The 21,029-nt window shown below is 43.0% G+C and overlaps 1 protein-coding gene across 1 annotated transcript in view; it reads left to right on the top strand.

Moving 5' to 3' along the window:
• Positions 1 to 21,029, top strand: part of LOC138566975 (endothelial PAS domain-containing protein 1-like) — a 423,252-nt gene that overhangs the window by 156,857 nt on the left and 245,366 nt on the right. The window lies entirely within an intron of this gene.

Genomic DNA, 21,029 nt, shown 5'->3' with positions numbered 1-21,029 from the left:
AAGTCGCCTAGGAAGATGTTGTTTGCGTGTGCGAGAGACATGGTGGTGACCACATCTGTGAAGTCTCTGATGAAGGCGGTGTTGGGTTTATGTGGTCTGTCGATGCAATGGAAGGTGACTGTGTTCGTTGGGGAGAGCGGGACATGGCAGGAGAGGACTTCGAAGGAGCCAGTGTCTTTGAAGTCAAGTCTGGTGCAGGGCCACAAGGTCTTGTGTATGACTGTGAGGCCTCCGCCTGTCTTGTTCGACATGTGTCTGTGTTGGATGCTGTAGCCATCGGCTTCCATGTCGTAAGGAAGCGAGTGCCATTTTGCCTTCATCTTCTTTTTAGTATTGCAACTTTTCTTATAGCAAGAGAAGGGGGTAACAAACCCTGCATATTCGGCCTTTGAGAGAAATGATCAGAATGTTTTAGAAATAAACGTATACTTTGGCAGTTATTGAATTGGTAGCAGACTGCAGTTAGCTTATGTTTATATGAATGGTACCCCATGCCTAACATTTCTGAGATGGTAGGTTCCAATAGATGCTGCAGTATGCTTTAATATGCCAAACGTAGGGTGGTTTGCAATCATTAACCTTGCACATCATGCTGGAGGATGCTTACCATTTCTACTCGTGTCAATTGGGCTTGCATAACCATCTTCAGTTTTTCAAAGAGCCATTCATTACATATTCAAGGAAGATTATGCAATTAGCGCTAGTATTCCAGTAACATATCTTAATATAGGACAAGACAGGCAAGAAGCATGATTGGAGATTGGAGGTGGTTTTGCAGTAAACCATAAACTGCAGCATGGATTTCAGGAGACACAGCTGTGCATTTAAGGAAGACAATTGGAATACGAGGGGCACAAGGAAGGAAATAAGGCTAGAACCTTCTCTGATTGAGGACATTGTGCAGGCTTTGCACCCTCAAGGGTTATGATCCGTTGTACAAAAAGTATATCAGAGATGATATCCACGCCCCGGGCCTGTTTTACTGCAGAAAAACAATTAATTTGTATGGGCACATTGCTTCTAAACAGAAATTGTGCCAGCATTTCTCCCAAGAGTGCCATTGGGTGGCACATACATTGAAGCCGGAAGGATAACTCAGGGGCAACGCGTTTGTCTTGGAAGCAAGACAACGTTTGAATCCCGGGCTCGTGCTTAGAAACTGGTCCCTGGTATTAAGCATGCTATAAAAGAAGAATTATAGTTATAATTAATTATAACGAAACTGTTCGAGTGAAAGGTCCCTATAGGCTAACTCAACTGTTCTTCAGCTAATTTCTTCTGTGTTTTTTTTGTCTGTTAGTCCTGTACAGATCTTCATGCCTGAGGGATTTGTTCCAGCGCCCTATACATAAATTAAATAAATAAATAAATTACACCTTCTTTAATAGAACATGCATTCGCGGATCGAAACGTCTATACCAAGGCTTTGGCAATGTTCCCACTCTGGCCACACTCATGCCGTGCAGACATTGGTGGACTGTGAAATGGTAAGGTATGCTATTATGCTATTCACTCTTTTATGCTGTCATTCAGATGTAGGAAGTGATACGTTTCAGCGACAGCCTTATTCCTGGAATTCAGCTTCTTCCTCTAACTTTGTTGGTATCTTGTTTTATGCCTTGGTAATACACTACAGAAGTGCTAGATCTTTTCTCTGCTGAGCTATAATGCAACTGTTTTTGTTGCATGGCTGCATTGCGCTGGAGGTCTTCAGTTCTGTGAGTGTTTATTCTAAGGGAAACAGGCTTCTAGAGATGCTACCTAGACTCCCCCATTTCCTTCACTCCTCATTAGGTATGCAGCAGCAACCTGCTGCTGTCTTGGGGTGCTACAGAGTGCTACAGAGTGCTTGTTAGCGTTGTATAAGTAACAGAATGTGAAATGACAGAGAAATCATAACATACACACACACATAAACAATTGATTTGGCAGGTCGTTAGCCGGTACAGAGGCGTGCTTGTTCTTCTGGCTTACTGAGGTCTAATATTTCAATCCATGGAAAAGGAAGATGTAAAAGCTGATTTAAAAAGCGAGTTTCTTCATAGGTTGCAGTGAAGATACTGTCAGGTAAAAATGCAACTTTTGGCATCTTTAAAAAAGTGCACTCGGTCTCAAGGATTCCCTGCAAGACTGTACATGCATTCATTTGTCTATTGGTAGTCTTATGTGGCTCTTACTAGGATATTTGAGGCAGCACATGGCATATAATGGCAGTAGCAGCACACGTATTTGATGCCTCATCACATGGCAATTCTGATAGGCATCTGATATTATTACTGGAGCTTCCCCACTTGCGATTTTTTTTAAATAATGGGTTCAAATTGCACATCATACAGTACACTTTCTGTGAAAAGATGCGTAAAAGATCAGACAATTTGCAATCGGTTTTGTAGGGTAACTCATGAGAAAATCCAATAGATGCAAGCCACCAATGCACAGGAGCATTTCCCAAATAATGTTAATTCCTTTCCCCACAGCATATGCCAGTATAAAGACATATTCACACTGGCTGTTCCCATACCTTTCCATGCTGGCTGCAACAATAAATGTCAGTATTCCCACATAAGAACATACTCATGTTTGTTTTGTGTCTAATGCCAGTAATGCTATTATAACAACACACAAGGGGGGGTCCTGAGGGTGTCTCTCTACCGGCCTTTATCCCAGGTTAGACTATTAAGCAGAGTCCTTAGCTCACCATCTTTTGCAGAAGAGAAATGTCCACTAAATATCAGTGTTTGTGCTGCCAGAGGTCAGCCCAGCACCGAAATGCCAGGCAATTCTCTTCTGAACAAGAGTACCAACAGCAACCACAGACACGTGTTTCAGCCTTGTTGGGCCTCATCAGTGAGGTGGAGCTGTGCCTCTCTAAAAACAGTGAGCAAAGGTTCCACATCTGGATAAGCCTAGTAACTTAGGCCTAAAACCCAAAGCCATTTTGGAATATTTGCCATATAATAACACTTATCATGCTGGCTTTATCATGGATGCCCAGTATAACATGGCATGCCACAGTAAGTAATGGCTAGACTTGCTGTGTAAAAATGCCAGTCTAGTGACATAATTACACTTGTCATGCTTGCTATATCATGGTAGCCCAGTACAAAATGGCATGACACTGTAAGAAACGGCAAGACTGGCTGCAGCAGAATGTCATTTCAGCCACATAATTATACTTATCATGCTTGATTTATCATAGATGTTCAGTGAAAAATGTCATGCCATAGTAAGAAAAGGCTAGACTGGCTGCACCAAAATGCCAGTTTAATCACATAATAACACATATCATGTTTGCATCCTCATCAATGTCCAGTAAAAAAAAAAGGCCATGCTACAGCAAGACATAGCTAGCCTGAGTGTAGCCACTTAATAACACTTATCATTCTTGCTTTATCATAAATGGGCAGTAAAAGATTGTCGTGCCACATTCGCAAACACGCCAGACTGGCTGCACCAAAGCCAGTCTACCCACATAATATCACCTATCATGCTTATTTTGTCAAGAGATGCCCAGTAAAAATAAATGTCATGGCACAGCAGGATCGGGATTCAAGCCTGTGTTGCGCTGTGTTGTCTTGCATCCAAAACAACTGTGTTACCACTGAGCTATCCTTCCTCCCCAATTACACTTATCATGCTCATTTTATAATAGATGCCCAGTAAAAATGTCATGCCACAGTAGGAAATGTTAGAATGGCTGAACCAAAATGGCAGTCTAGTCACTTAACATGTATCATGCGTGCATGCTTTATCATGCATTCTTGTACAAAATGTCATGACACAGCAAGAAATGGCTAGACTGGCTGCACCAAAATGCCAATCTAGTCACGTAATAACACTTACCATGTGTGCTTTCTTTATCATAGATGCCCAGTGCAAAATGTCATGACACAGAAATGGCTAGACTGGCTGCACCAAAATGGCAGTCTAGCTATGCAGTAACACTTACCATGCTTGTTTTATTATACATTCCCAGTAGAAAAGCCATGCCATGGTAAGCTATGGCTATACTGACTGCACCAAAATGCCAGTCTAGCCACGTAATGACACTCATCAAGTTGGCTTTGCCCAGAAATGCAAGTTTGTTTGTTTGTTTGTTTGTTTGTTTTAATCACTTGTAATGCGCACCAGAACCGGAGGTTACCGGATGCAGCAGTACAGAAAATGCGAAGCTTAGGTTACAGGTTACAGATAATATACAATGAAGAACATAAATATACAGTAATGTACAGGTTACAAATAGTGTGTAGTGATGTGCATATATGTACAATTATATACAGGTTACATTTGAGTGAATACCGGATTTTACATGTAGCATGCTGACAAGTAAAAATTAGACTTTTGAACAATGGAGTGCAGAATATGGGTGAAATAGTAGCAGGCTACAGCCAGGCTCAATATACATAGACCAGAGAGGTCGATTAGTGGTAGGGCGAGACTATCTTAAATAGACACTATCAGGCTAACTAGCACAGATCCAGGAGGTGCAAGTGGGATAGAGTGGTAACCGGGAGGTGTCTAGCATGACTGCTCAGAAATGTAGCCAGTCTACTCTAGGGAGTAAGGGAGCTTGGTGGGTACTGATCAGCTATTTGTCAGAGGCTTTCAGGAGATTGATACATTTAGATCTGAATTTCAGAAATGGCTGGTCTTCACGTAAGGGAGGTGGCAGTGAGTTCCAGAGTTGGGCTGCTTGGACCTGGAAGCTAGTTCCTCCGGCCTTGGACAATTTAAATCTAGGTGTGATGAGGCTGTTGACATTGGAAGTTCTTGCAAGTCTAGTAGAGCATCTTTTAGAGAATTTATCGGTCAGATAGCTAGGAGCGGCATTGTTTAGGGTTTTGTGAACCCGAGATGCCGATTTTATTTGTATTGTTTTCAGAGTGGAAAGCCAGTTATTTTAACACCTGATGTGCTATATGTGTGATCTTTTGGGCACGCCGAGAGCAGCTCTCAAGGCGTTGTTTTGAAGGGTTTGTAGTCTATTGATGATGGATTTGTTAGCACCAATGTAAAGAGCATTACAATAATCAAGCCAAGATAAGATTAAGGCTCTGGCTGGGATCATGCAGTTGTTGTTAAATAGGAAGTGTTTGCCAGCTCTAATGAGTTTGCAGGTGTAAGCAGTGGTTGAAGCCAAGGACTTAAACTGTTTGTCGAATGAGAGGGTGGAGTCCAGGTAGAAGACGAGCGTCTTCACTTCCTTGGACACCATGATGGTGTTTCCATCATCGCGAATGAGGCATAGTCATGGCCTAGTTTTTTAGGTTGGCATGGGTCCCCAGGATGATAAGTTCTGTTTTATCATCATTCAGGCATAGACCGTTTGAAGCCAACCATGCCTGGATGATGATATACAATAATACAATACCACTTGAAGGAAATGTCAACAATGCCCCAGTGCTCCCTGGGCCCCCCAGTGCCTCGCACACACACATAATCGTATTCATACTCATTCACCAACCATTCACTCACCCAAACACCTTCTCTCACATTCACACTGCATTTGCCACACAGGTACCCATCCAGAACATTCACACACAATCACATTTATACCCATTCACCAACCATTCACTCACCCAAACACCTTCTCTCACATTCACACTGCATTTGCCACAGAGGTACCCATCCAGAACATTCACACACAATCACATTCATAGCCATTCACCCACCAGTCAATCACCAATACACCTTCTATCACATTCACACTCATAAAGAACATTCAGACACACTGCATTTGCATTCACACGATAACACACACACCATTCACATGCACATATGCATATATATATATATATCTGTATCTATATATATACACACACATCCAACACACACGCATGCATCATACATAGACATACAAACATTACACAGATACACAGTCACACATTAAACATGCACATAAAAATCTACTTGCGCTATTCGGTTCCATTCCCCATCATGTTCACAACATGAGAGGTCTGGGTTACTGTCTGCTCAAGGTCACGTGGTTGTACTGCAATACACTCCACCAACCACTGTAGTGCCTGTCCTGCTGTGCACTGATTGGTGATTGCATTCTTTCCCATGGCTGGAATGCAAGAGCTCATACGGCTGCACTGCATTCAATCCCATTACCAGCATGGGCCAATTCCTATTATTCCCTCCACACAAAACAAGACCTCAGAGTATACTCTCTTACCATAACCACAAGGCTGCACTGTAATGACTCCTTCCATCTGTGAGTTGTGTTCGCTTTTATTTCCTCCTCATGGGCTCCACCCAAATAGCTCATAATATACTCCTTGCTAAAGATCACATAGATACACTGTTAGCAGCGTATCTAGCACCCAGAACTGTTTGTTATTTCTCATGTGACATTAGATCTAAGTGTCTAGGATTACAAGAGTGCACTGCAATGAATGTCTCCATCTCTAAGTGCTGATTTCTCCCCTTTCCTTTTCATCAATGCAAGAGCACTGAATATGCAATTTGCCCAAGGTCATAAGACGCTGCTTACTGAAACTTAAGAACATAGGGCCTCATTACGACCCAGGCGCTAATGGGTTAATGGCGCCGTAAAAGGCTGCGGCGCCGTTAACCTATTAGCGCCTAATTACGAGGTCCCTTTGCGGGACCCGACCTTAACAGCTGGTGTAGACCAGCCGTTAAAGTAGGGACCCGCAAAGGGACCTTGGTGCTAATTACTCAGCGCCTTCCCCATTCCCATTGAGCCCTATGGGGCAAAAATGGGAATGGGGAAGGGCCATGGAGGAAGGGGGAATTACCGCCCCGCCAACCTTGTAATGGGGTGGTAATTCACCCTTTCCCCATGGCGGAGTCGGTAACTTACCAGCATAGACCATGGTGCTAATAGCACCATGGTCTTCCGCCAGGGTCGTAATGAGGCCCATAGTCGTCACGCACAAGGCCAGTGCGCTGTCACATTTTATAATTGTTTAAATAATTAGCTTTTAGCAGTTTGGAATGTTTGAGACAAGACTGGTATGGGAACCTTTTAATATGTAGGTTAAGATTACGGATATATAGTACACCATGATAATTACTAAATTGCACATATATGTATTACTATTTCATGCTTGTTTTTTTCTCTCTTTGTGTTGTGTTAATTTGTGTAGTCTGAGTTAAGGCCCTGTATCACAGTGGGTTTTGCAAAATACTGAGAAGGTATGGCCCTTTTTAGTTTGGGCTATTGCTTGGGTCTTTAGCGCCACCTATAAGCTGGAATGATTGCATTAGAGTACAGACAGGGAGAAATGGGAGATGGGGAGGGATAACGCTTGTAGATGTAGTTTGGTTATTTGCCCACCCATTGACTGTCCATTGTCATGCTAATCCCTAGTCCCTGCCCCTTCCTGCCCAAAACGCCTCCTCATGGGAACTCTTTGAGCTCCCTTTAATCAAGCCTTATCATCATACTATGCAGTAGAAGTGCCTTCTAGTGTTTTTTCCAAAGCAGTCATCTGAGAGTTAATGACTTATTTGGAGTTGTGAACATGCTACTTGTGTAATAAAAATTTCTTAACCAGGTCTGCTTCAGCCACTCGATTTATAAGCACTATATACTGGCCATCGCAAATAGCGTTTCCGCAACTCGGTCCGGTGCTATTAGTGCCGCATCCCGAGTTGTGGCAAGGCGGTAAGTACCCATTTGTATTGGGTCCATTGGGGCATTTGTGCCGCAATTACTGCAGCGCAAATAGCACTGTTGTAATTGTGCCGAAAATGGGCAGAAAGTTGGAAGATTTACCTCCCGCTCAAGCTGCTGACTTTCCACCCAAATCACAGTTGGGCAGAGAGATAATGCAGTGGTAATAGCGTTAACGTCACATTTTTACCGTTCCGCCCAATTTATGATGAGGCCCTTTGTGGGGTCTTTTCTATATATGTTTTCCAGATGTTATCCCCGAGGATGGACCAGAATGGCACGAAATGCTTTGGATGTTTGTCTCTCTGCCTCCAACTGAATTAATAATTTTAACTAGTCACTAAAGAGGACTTTTCATTAAGGATTTGCATCACTAATTTATGAACCTGGAGCTCTAATTATAGCGGGTTACCACCATGTCTTTAATTTGTCATTGTTGCTGCAATCTGCGAATGTTGTGCCTACCCCCCACACTTTGTATACTATCAACTAAGAACAACCCACCCAGTTTCAAGACCATCTTATTGTAATACATTCCATATTATGCTTAAAATGCAATGCAAAATGTGATTCTTTGTTATAGAAAGCAGTTGTGTAAGGCAAAACCAAACCACAACAAGATGGCTGCTTCATAACACACTCCACGATCGCCAGTAAAGATTTGGGTGCACATGTCGTCCCCAGGAATGGAGAGTGACCCTGCTGCATTCCATTAGTGTGTAATGTTGCAGTGTGTGTTGCAGTGTGGGGCTGATGGAAATGTGGTAGTCGCTACGAGTTGCATTATTTTTCAATGAAGAGTGGGGTGCCCCTCCCCGTGGTTGCTGGGAATATAGTGCGCGTTGGCGCATTCCCAGTGGAGCTAGTGCGAGCACTATGATGGGGATTTTCGGACAGGGAGAATAGAATACAAGAGGAACCAGTAAAGTGCTGCAGCACCTTTATCCACAGAGGCTGCTGATGACGTACCATGGGCCACTGTGATGCCAGGTGCTTATGGTGTTGATCTGGCAGGCAAACTGATACCCCCAATGACTTACTGAGTGCCTTGTCCTGTGATTATATGTGTTTTTGTCCCTACGTCTTCATGTCAGTGCCCTGATGCTTGCGAGCTGCTGGCGCTATATAAACAAATAAATAAATAAAACAAACAAATAAATACACCGTGGGGCAGTGGATAGTTGGGGCCCACCACCAGGCAAGGGCAGCTTTGCAATAGGTCTGAATGAGGTTAACTCCTGGATCTATCTGTCCCCGTCCAGGCTAAGGGTCTTCTGTGAGAGAGTGAGATACTTCTTCTCCAGCGTGAAGACTCCCCAGAGGTTTCTCTAAAAAACCCAAGGAGAATCAAGATGCTCTGTAGAGCAGTATGAAAGATTTGGCCACGGTCAAGGTTTCCCTGATTGCGGAGCTGCAGTTTTGGGGTGTTGAAGCCAAGGGGGCTTATGCTATTGGTGATCATAGCAATATTTTATTGTTTTGTGTTCCTTGCTCCTAGTTTATCCTTTTTGAATAACATTTTGAAAGATATGGAGCATGTGGGTTTGAAAGAGACACTCTCCTATGGAGTGCAGTGACTTAATTTAGTATTTGTCACTCTTTGTGATGTCCTTAATGCGTCAATGCTCAAGTTGATAAAAAAAGAAAAACAAGTTGTCAAATCTGAGTACTCTTTTCCTGTCTAATTCAGCTATTACTATAATTGTTTGCTTATATATTTATATTGTTTTTTACAATTACAATTACACTGTAGTTCAACTTAACCAGTACAATTTTCCACGTCAACCCTGTTTTATACAGTTTCATAGCTGCAACATCAAAGGTCATTTCTGGTTAGCTCAATGATTTTGTGTGTTTATAGGGAAGTGGTTGGTGTCTTTTAAAGCCCTTTTTAGTGATCATTAGGGCTTGGCCCGGGGGTCCAGTTTAATGCAATAGCACCATGCAGGAATACAATTAAACACCTTGAAGGGCTAACTTGCAAGGGCATTGTTACTAAACTACGATGGGAGTTAGCAGATAAACCATGGATAGGGCAACAAATCTTTAAGTTAAATAGTCCAATATTTATGTTGTTGCTGAATGAGCAGCTGAAGCCAGAGTCAACCATCTCAAACTATGAGGACGTTACGAGGGGGACCCAGGAGTTTTTCTTACTAAAAAGTGCATCGGGAAGGAAGAATGGAGCATCTAAAGGCTGGTTTGATGAGCAATGCGGAGCAGCAAGAACGGTGCTTGTCTTGTTATTGAAGGGTAAGGTTACGCAGGCGTGTGAAATTGTACGTTCGAGGACGTTACAAAAGAGCTGTGGAAAATCGAAATCTACAAATTGATATTAGTGCTTGGGAAGCGCCGGAGGAAGCTAGTTTGGAAAAGAATTTGAAACGTTTTTTGGTGGGCGGTGCATAAGACCCCCGCATATCTGGTGCAACTCTCTGATCTAGAGACTATGATCTCATATAGCAGTTAGGTTGCGCATTTCTCCAAGCTTTGTAACAATGACGCATGAGTGCAGGAGCCTACGAGGAGAGGGGAAGTAGGGAGGCTTTGGCTATTAGGGTCAATATCCAGAGATTATTGAGTAACAATCCTGTGAAATTTGAATATTTAGATGTAGTAACAGCAATTAAAATGTCAAAAAGAAATAGAGCTCCGGGCTCAGACGGAATTCCTGTTGACTATTATCAAGACTTTATAAAGATTTGGGGACCCATTCTAGCAGGGTTGTTCAATGCAATAATGGTGACGGGCATTGTCCTAAGAGAATGGAAGAAGGCAATTATTAGCCCTCTATACAAGAAAGGGCGCAGAGATTCTCCTCAATCTTATCGCCCTATTTCACTTTTAAACTTGAGTTGTAACATTTTCAGGAGATGTCTTCTGAAGATAATAGAGGAATGTGCGTCAGCACATTACATTTTATCCCCAATCCAACTTTTCTGTCCATCACTAGGTTCTATTGACCAAAGCCTTAACCTCGACCTGATTATTGCACGCTCACTATATATAAGGAAAGAGCCAGTGTAACTTGCATTTATGGACCTCAGCACTGCTTTTGACAAGGTCAAATGAAGTAAGTTATGGCAGGTGCTGAAGTCCTCTGATTTTCAATCAGGGGTCTTGGCTCTCCTTATTTCTCTACATGAGAAGAATGCTGCACGTGTAAGATCAGGGTGAAAGGGCTACTGCACGTCTTGGCTTCCAATTCAGGCCGGGTCAGGCAAGGGTGCGTGCTTGCCCTTGTATATTAGTAAGCTGTACAAGGACCTAGTAGATTGTCAAGTGGATGCCCCAAAGATATGGGGTATGCCACTGCCAGTTTTAGTTTATGCGGATGACTCTGTGCTTATAGCCCCCCCAAGAGCCTTGCAATGCCTGATTGATAGCTATGTAGCATTAAAGGGAGAATTAGACCTGCAGGCTAATTTAAAAGAAATCTGCAGTTATGTTCTGTGGACCAACTAGGAAGAAGGGGAAGTTTAGGACCATGTGGAGTGCGCATAACCGATTCCACAGGTCGACTCATTCGACTATTTGGGGGTCTGTTTTTCTGAGGATTATTCTCCTGAGGCTCATTTTAAAAAAACAATTGTGCAGTATGAGGCAGTCAGGAGGGGGCATTTTTCTTGTTATGGGGTTGCATAGGCAGCAGCCGTTAAAGATAGTTAGAACGATTTATACAGCTAGGACTAGGGAAATCATTAAATATGGTGCTGCTATCTTGGGCTATGTGAACCAAAAGACTATTCAATACGAAGAAAAGCCTTTTTGCAAAATGTATTGGCCTTGCCACTGTCCGCCCCGAACTTAGTTGTCCACAATAAGTTGGGCTTGAGTTATATCATGGATGAGGTAGAAAGAGAACCAATTTCCATGTGGCTCAGGGTCTGGGCAAATCTTAATGCTTCTCCATTTCAGCACTTTGTTAAGGTATAATGGTCGAAACACATTAAATGGCTCTTTTAAAATAACATTTTATAGAATTTAAATTTGGAGGGGCATTTTGACGAGCCAATCTTATTGACCAGGGTGATAAGCCGAAAAATGGAAAAGAGTGACAGCTTGGATTTATGCTAAAAGGGAAATTTTAGAGATTGTAAAAACTTTGAATAGATGTTTCATGCTACCATCAACAAATTAAATCAAAGACTATTTGGTTCGGTCTCATAAGAAATCCCAAAGAAGTCACATTACTAGAGCCGGTTTCAATTGCTGACCACTGGGGGAAGTAATAGCAAATAGAACGGGATTGAGTATTCATGCTGGTTGTCCTGTATGTGATGCTAGTTTGGAGGATCCAGCACATTTCTTGTTGTTTTGCCCCTGTTTTGATGGGTTAAGTAGGTAGTTGTTGGTTCCTGTTTTTAGAGGAAGAAACTTTACCCAGTACACCCCAGCGCTCTCTTCCTGTTGAAAGCTGAAGCCCTTTTGACTGCTGGGGCCTTGTCGACTTGTGCAAGAAGGGCATTGAAAGGGCATCAGAAGATTATACAGGAAAAATATGCCTTTTAGTAATATATTTAAGTCATGTTTCACATTAAGAAGGTGGTTAAATTCTGGGGGTCTCATGTTATGGGGTTGGCCAAGCTTTAAATGTTTTAATGTTTTATGGGTTGATTCTATATATCTTGTGATTGTTACTTTTATGGATATTTATATCCGAATAATGACATGACTTTTATTATTTTTATGGAACACTTAAGGTGCTGCCTTCCTTGTATGAAAAGTTTTGATTTTGTGATTTTGCTCTCTTTGCATGTATGAACAATTTGCAAATGAATATGTGTTAACCTGTTTTAATTTCTGACTTGCTTTATGTGCTCTCTAAAGTTCACCAGAAGAAGGCTCCAATTTATTGTAAAACTGCATTTGTTTCAAGGACTAGACATCATTTTTATATTCATTTACCAAACAAACCTTTACACACACAGCTATTCACACCTGCCCTTGCATTTTGAGGCAGTCTGCTTCAGAGTTAGATACCCATTTAAGAACAAAAAACATCCCAAACAATGTTTGTTGTGTGGGCCACTCCTTGGTTGTTCTCCCTTCTGGGTTGGATTATAAGATAGGCTCAATGACCCAGACATTACTGATAATGCCAAATCAGTCTGAATTGTGTCAACATCCAACCCAGGAAGGGTGGGAGGGCTGTAGGACTGGGACAAAGAAAAGTAGGAAATTAGGAATTACTGCTTCATTGATTTTCCTTTGCCCAGTCCTTACATTCTCATGATCTGAAAACGAGTACACTACATATTTGTTGAAATAGCAAACAGATAACCTTTGCTGTGCACAGAAACCTCTTTATTCAACTGTGGAATTATGACGTCATTCACACAGAAAAGGACACAAGTTCTAAAGAATGATCAAGGTGAACCTACATACATCTTGTAATGAGTTATGAAAGTGTGAGGGGAGGCCCAGGATGCCGTCCTTCAGATGTCCTTCAGGAGACGCTCACTTAGGGCCACCCAGGAGCGGATACAGCTTTTGTCCATAGATGGTGCATGCAGCAGGTGGGCAGGGATATTGTACCTGCCATGTGGAAAATAAAACACAGAGGATAGCTGTGTTCTTAGAATTATCATATATTCCACCGTAGCCGAGGAGAACAGTCAAAGCCTGATACCTGCAAAGCATTGTTTTATCAGGGTGCCTATCTCTGAGGCTGAACGCCTCATAATATAAGGACTGAGATGTGGAAAAGGGACAGATGGGTAATACCCTGAATGGCTGTAGCTGGTCCATCAGCATTTGTTGTGCACCAATGACTTACACTATCTTACAAAGGGAAATGTTCTCATCTAATATGATACAGACATTCATTCCTTATAATTTATCTTTACATTAAACAACTCAGCATTTATATTGAATGCATCCATATTATTCTCCTAAAATAAAATGCTGTGATTCATTCAATGTAAGGCCAATATCTGTTATAGCCAGGTTAGTCAATCTAATATTGGAGCTGGATTGGAGCAGGAGGTCCGGGGGTGTGCAGGGGTGTAGAAAGGGGGTCTGCGACCCTGAGAACCGAATGCAGGTCTGGAACATTCATCTATTTGAAACACAGATTAATATCGAACAGTCTGGGACCCACACCCATATGAGAAACTGAAACCAAGCAAAACCGAATACTTTGAGTCTGGGACCCGCTCCCAAAGAGAAACAGACTATGTTGGAACTGTTACTTGGCAGGAGAGTAAACCAAGCAACTGTGAATGTTACAAGTCTGGGACTCACACCCATAGAGGGACAGTCCATGAGAGGACGATGGCTTGGCAGGAGAGTATACCAAGCCAGACTGAATATTGCAAGTCTGGGACCCGCATCCAAATGAGATGTTTCATGAAAGGATAACTGCTTGGCAGGAGAGTGAACCAAGCACTTATATTAGGAGTCTGGGACTTACATCTAAAAGAGGGACAGTCCATAAGAGGACATTTGTTTGGCAAGGAAGAAACCGAGCCATTCGGAGTACTGTGAGTCTGGGAGCCGCACGCAAAGTAAGTGAATAATACATGGTGCAAACAGATCCTACACTTGGCAAAAGGAGTGTGCCAAGGTGCTGGGATAAATCAGATAAGCATAAGGAGTATATTCGTTTGAACTGCCTTTTGACATTTTATTAAGCAAGTACATGCCTAAGAGGCCCCAAAAGGAAAGTGCAGGTTCAAAAACGTAGATAGAACCCACAAGAATGATTCTGGGGGAAAGGACTATGACCCTAACCTTGGAGTTCTACAGTTTTGAACATTGCTCTATTTTTGCCACTTTTTATTACCCAATAATCTGGGAAACCTTTCTGTTGGTTAAAATACACAATACATACCACAAAAGAGGAGTCTATGGGAAAGGACACCAGAACTTAAACCGTCGCGTCCAACATTTGGTAATATTTATTTTTATCACCCATTTGATTGCCCCAGAGACTGGGAACTTTTCTTTTGGTTGGAGGTACAGAGAGCATTTTATTTTAGGAAGATTTTATCCCTGCACAGCTGTTTTATGTTATTAGTGTTGGGGACAGAAGTAAGCCTTTCGGGCACAACAGGGACGGACTTTATAATTTGGACATTCTGACATTCTGACAATTTCCTTAATTTTGGTTGAGGCAGGGAAACCCCTCTTAGGTTTAGGGACAGAGAGGCATTGTTCCACTCCTTATAATACATTTATCTGTGCAGAAACCATACCACCATTGTGCATGAGTCTTACTTTTGACCCCTCACATAAAGGACTTTTTTGATAGGACATAAAAGTACCATAACAATACCATAGGGTTCAAGCTCACATCAATGTGCTTGGGTAAAATGGTTCATGTTTGAAAGCAGAGTTACAATAAAGGGTCTTGTAGTGGTCTATGGAGCAAATGATCACGATGTACCGAGAGTGGAGGTGAGTAATATTGATTCAGACCTTGACATAAGCAGCAGCAGCCCTTACAATGTTTCTCTCGCACACCTACAACCAACCATCTCCTTTCTGTTCTCAATTCCTCCCTTACTAGCTCTACAAGTTCCACCAACACCATGCCATTCCATTCCCTCTCAGGTTACTCAGGAAGGAGCCACAACACCTCCCTTCCCTACACACTGGAAGAACAACATGGTTGAGTGGGTTGGCTAGAAATGACTAGATCCAGTCCTTCTTCTCTTAGAACAGAGTTCACTTGAAACACTGATGGCTTTGTCTCACATCCTCCTTCTCACCACTGCCATTGACTCCTTATTCCGCACACCACCTCCTGAAACCAGTATGGCATTGCCCAAATCTTCACCACCTCTTTTCTCCCTGAAAAGCATGACTCTCCTTGAGTCTACTGCTTCTTGGTATCTTGAGCTTAACTTGGGTACCTGGCTCCACCAACGCTAATCTACAGCAACTCAATTCATCATATCTCCCATTAGTTAACTCCCACTTTCTTCTCTCCCACCTTGATAAGATTGGTTTGTTTCACCATTGACCTTCCCATCTAAACCGCATACAAATGTGAGTTGGGCAAGCATCCTCATAGCACCTCAAATGGCAACTCTACTGGGGTTACGTGAGGTGCCAATTTATATTGAAAACCCCTCTCTCATCATGGCTCTTAGTCAGTTGCCCCTTGTGCAAACCACAATTGGTTAAATCGTTCAACACACCCATTACACTTTGGGTGATACAGGGATTTGGTCATCTGCTAAATCCCATACTTTTCCAAAGATTTCTTGAATTTATTTGAAATAAACTGCGGTCCATTATCCAACACCACTTTTTTTAGGGAACCGTTCCCTACAGAACAATGGCTCTATAAACTTCATAACTCCACCAGTGGAAATATTATTCCACACATACGCTTCTGACCACTTTGATAGGAGATCTATCACTACAAACACATAAGCTTGTTTCACCCCTTTGAAGTTGAATTGAATGAATACATCAAGCGCCAACCTCTAGTCGATATAAAGTCCATGAACTCACTGTGCATCCTCACATGATGATATGCCGACTGCAAGTTCATTGAGGAGAACATTCTTGATCCAGTTATGTCAGCCAGCATCTCTGTGATCTTTGGCAGTAGAATCGTTTCTACCACTGTGTTGCGATTCAGCTCCCTGAGATCACTGCAGAGACGGACCGATCCGCTAGTCTTCCTGACTATCATTATCGGACTTATTCATTCCGAAGCATCTCTCTCACCTCAAAAATTCCCTTTTCCACTACCCTCACTTCATCCTCATATTCTCCTCTTACCAACATCAGTACACGACTCACTCTGGCTATTGATGTTGTGGCATTTTTCTTCAATTTGATCCTATGGACAAATCCTGTCAAGCAACCTAACTCTTTCCTGAATACTTCTGGAGCCCATGTAGATATTTCTTCTGTGGGGTCTATATCATCTTTTTTTAATTTCCCCACAACTGAGTATATGTGGTTGGCTTGCTTTGGATCTAGCTTAATTGCAAGTTCTGCTTGATCATCCCAGGAAAGCAGGTTCCCTCCATTCCTTGGTACGTATACCTTCCTTCAGCTGTCAAGCTCTCAAACTCCAACCTGGCTTTGAACCCCCCAGAATGTCTATGGGTACGTCACCATAGGCATTAGCTTGTGTTCCCATTTGCCCTCAATGTGCAGCAATACCAGCTTTCCTTCCAGGTCTGCATACTGATCAGTGTATAATCCACCCCCCTTTCCACAAATACATTGACCTTGATTGCACGTATCCTTAAGTTCGGCTGTGGCTACTTTCTCTTGGTGATTCCACTGACTGCACTCACTGTGGATACCACCTCCTCACCTCCTGCACCTTCCTCTCAACAGGAGTGATTAACATTGTTCTACAATGCTCCTGTGCTCTCCCTTCTTAGTCTACATCTCACCATGTGTGCTTTCCTTTGACATTCTCTGCATATGATGTGTAGTGCTACACATTCCTTGTCGTTTGCAAAATGTTGCGTGCTTCCACAGTGCGCACATTTCTTGACACTGCCAGATTGTACATCTCCTTTAGCATTGGGTGTGTACGAAGGCAACTCTCCCCTTACCTTCCAATCTTACCAGTTTCTTCTCTACTTGTAAAATTCAGACCTTCACCCCATCAGCATGGGTAGTATAGCTCAGTGGCAATGTGCTCATCTTGGAAGCAAGATGACGCAGAGCAGCGCAGGTTCGTATCCTGGGTCCGCACTTAGGAACCTCTTTGGTATTAGGCATGTTATAAAAAATAAATAAAATTATAACAAAATTACAATAACTATAAGTATACCCTTGAGGCCCTGTTGGGAACACTATGGGCCTCAATTCACTTCTAACTATATATAACCGTGCCGGTACTACCATCCGGTTGCCACCGCACACGTTAAAGTTACCGGCACCTAGCTTCCGAGTAACATCGGGAGATTACAAGTCCCGGCGGACCGGGTGTTAGGTGCTGGTAAAATGTTGTTCCCGTGGAGTCCCATAGGACTCCATGGGAATGGGGAACACGGAAGCACCAGCACCATTTGTAACGGTGCTGGTGCTTCTGTGACGGTCGGCATAGCGTGGCTGCTGTACCCGGCAGGGTCCGACCTGTCGGCCACAGCGGTTCCGGCATGCAGACCTGTAATATGCTGATCTGGAAACAACTGTGCTGGTAACCTTACCAGCACCGTTGTTTCCGGACTGTCAGGCTCAGAATGAACACCTTTGTCTCTTACTGGCATTCGTCTCCCCTGACGTCACTCTCACTGTGTAGCAGTTTGATACAGCTTTCCATGTGCTGCACTCCAATCACAATTTTAATTGCTTTACCTAATTTTGGATGTCTTTTTCGCCACAGTTCCTCTCTTATCTTGTCAATAATACATTTTTATTGTGAGCTGATCATGAATATAGTTCTCTTGGCAATGTCCGAACTTGCACCTTATAGTGCGACCACTCAGTGGAGTGACACATTCTTCAAGGTGGTATTTTGCTAGAATTTCTTTTATTTTTGCTTGAGTAATGCCTATCCAGCTTAGCCAAACTTATTTCAAATTGGTTTAAGGTTTGTTCTCCCACAATGACCAGTGGTTCCGGCAATCTCTTAAATAGTTCTTGCCCTGCAGGGCCCAGGCAGCTACATAGCAGGGCATCCTGCCTGTCACTGCAGATGTTTGTTTCATAAATAGCCGGCATGTAAAATGCCTCCTTCCAGTCCTTCCATTTTATGGAGGGCTCACCTAGGAATGCAGATGTGAATCCTGTTGTGTTGATACAGAGTCATGATGTTGGCATGATGCAAACTGGTTACTTCCAGAGGGGTGAGTCAAAGATCGATCACTTGAAGTCAGTGCAGTGAGGACCAGGTTTGCCTTTGGCGTAGGGCGGGGGAAATCGGACAAGAGACATGATCAGTGGCATTCCTTTTTTAAATGTGGGATGTTTTTAGGCAGCTTTCTTCCATGTGCAAGGTTTGGTTGAGTGCGTAGTCTAAGGTGGTGAGGGATGAAGACTATTAGTGGGAGGAGGAAAAGGGGAAGGGTTTCGTGAGGCTGAAACTATCGATTGAATAATATTGTTCTGGTGGCATGGTATATTAAGTTTCACCTCTGATGGTGAAGGTTCCCGCTCTTCTGGTTTCACGTAAGCAGTGCAGTGAGAGTGAACCCAATGAGTCAGATCTTGCAATATACACGTGGCCATGGCGTTTTTGTGTGAGTGTGCAGAGAAAGGCTTCATCTGTTTGATGATAACAGAAATGGGCACTCTGTTGGTTGATGCTGGGCTGTGGTGCTTAGGTTCCCTCTGGCATGTGCTGGTGTTGTGCTGGTGTCAATTGAATGACCAGGTTTTCAGGGGTTTTCTGAGGGTCAGGTGGTTTTCCTAAATGCGCAGACTTCTGTGCATAGACTTCCAGAGTGTGGTAGAGAGAAATGAGAAGGACAATCCTCTGTGGTGTATTGACTGAAACTTTGCAATGCTACTAAGGCCATGTAGCTGCGCTGAATGTTCTGGTTGCCTGGTAGTGGTTGCATTTTCTCATGGTGGATTAAGGATACTTGCCTTGTAAGGTGAAATGGAGGTGTGCGTGGGCATTGGAATTAAGTCCCCCATGGATCGGGAGTCAGTTGACTGGCTGGAGTGACGTGTTCTTCTCTTGGAAGTCTCTTGGAAGTCTCAGAAGTAGTCCAGCTGCTTCAGTTTGGCTTTGTATCTTGTTGAGTGAGTAATCCAGGAGCCCCAGGTAGAGGTGGCGGGTGCAGTATAGCCTTCAGAGTACTGTGTCCCTACTGGAATTTCAGGTAGGCATGATGTGCTGGAACACTTCCAGGTTCTTTGGTCTAGTTGATTGCTGTGTTTGATGTTGTGGTGCCACACACAATACATTTAGTTTTGGTTGGGTTAATTTTCAGAGTTTGTGTCACCATCCATGAGTTGCCTTGCGTGAAGCATGCGCTAAGGTCTATTTAGTCTGTGTAGAGTTGTTTCTAAGCTTGTCGTTATTTGGGGTACTGTCAGGCATAGTTGAACCATGACAGGGTGAGTTACTGATCGGTTCCTGGAGAAGGTCCTGTAGACTTTGAAAGGGAGAAACGAGAGCCTGGATATTGAGGGTGTTCCATGGGTGAGGCGTTGAGGGCGCGAACTTAAAGGAGAAGTGTGTGTGGATTCAGTCTTGGCGGTGAGGAATGAAGCGAACCAGCATGAAGCAGTTAATTTCATTCCGATGCCCTTCAATCTTTTTAGCAGAATTTCGTTGCTGATAGTAGACATGAAAAAGGAAAGAACAAATGACAGACATACAAGCAATGTCTGTACATAAATGTATATTTCCCCGTCCAGTCGAATAGGGTTACCCCAGAAGATACTGAGAGGTGTCTGTGTGGTAAGTCTCCCTTAACTAGGTCCCACTCATGTATCTATGGAGCCAAGATCCATATACAGCAGAGAAGGTCATTCTTAATGAATCCTCACAGCCAATCAGCCCTGCTTCAAAAAAGTACTCATGGTCTGCTGCGCCCGTCAAGAGCCCAGGGCAGTGTACCCTTAGTCCTCAGCCAGAGGTTGGCACCACAGCTGTCAATGTTGATAATGGATGCCTCAAATGGAGACAGAACGCTGGAAAGCCTTATATCTCTTGTGTGTGTCCTGTATGGAGTACATCCCACACAGAGGTTACCAGATTGTGACTGAAACAGTTATGTCTGTTTATCAAACAGTAATTTAGGTCTCACGCTGAAATCCAAAACATGTAAGGTGCCAACATTGCTAGGGACTGGGCAGGATAGGGTACAACATGGAAGGGAGTATATGTTAAGTAAAACGTTAAATGTTGCATTAATTACAGATGAATTAAGACCTGGTAGAAATGAAAGACATGTAATATAGTTTGGTTTGTACATCCATGATTTAATAGGTAGCGCGTGTTATGTCGTTGTGTGGCGAGATGGAGCCATCATCCCAAACGTATGTATGTCTATATATGAGCTATACACCACACACCAACAATATATGGGCCCCTGTCCCCCCCAAAGGGGACAGGTGGAGTCACTGCCATGTATAAAAAAAAGATCAAGGCAAGCCTAGTATAAACACAAGCGAAATTCAGAATGGTAAGGGGATTGCAGAGACCCAGGAGGGCATTACACCTTCATCCCGGATGGTTGCATGTGAAGTTCGGCCCCATGTCTTTACATCTGTGCATGCTCATCGTTATGCAATTGCATCTGTGCATTTCCATCAGTGCATTTGCATGTATAAAAAAAAGCCCCTGTACTCCGGTCCATTTGAATTTTTTCCATATACCCGAATACTATTTTTTAAATCTGTTTTGCTTGTTACGTGAACAATAAGCAAAACAGATGCAAATGCACCTATACAAATGCATAACTATGCAAATGCTCAGATGTAAAGAGACGCCATCAAACTAAAG

The sequence above is a fragment of the Ambystoma mexicanum genome, chromosome 2p (genome assembly GCF_040938575.1).
Source record: "Ambystoma mexicanum isolate Mex_15411 chromosome 2p, UKY_AmexF1_1, whole genome shotgun sequence".
Taxonomy (NCBI): Eukaryota; Metazoa; Chordata; class Amphibia; order Caudata; family Ambystomatidae; genus Ambystoma; species Ambystoma mexicanum.
The sequence above is the reverse complement of the archived record's forward strand: the minus strand, read 5'-3'. Positions and strand labels throughout refer to the sequence as shown.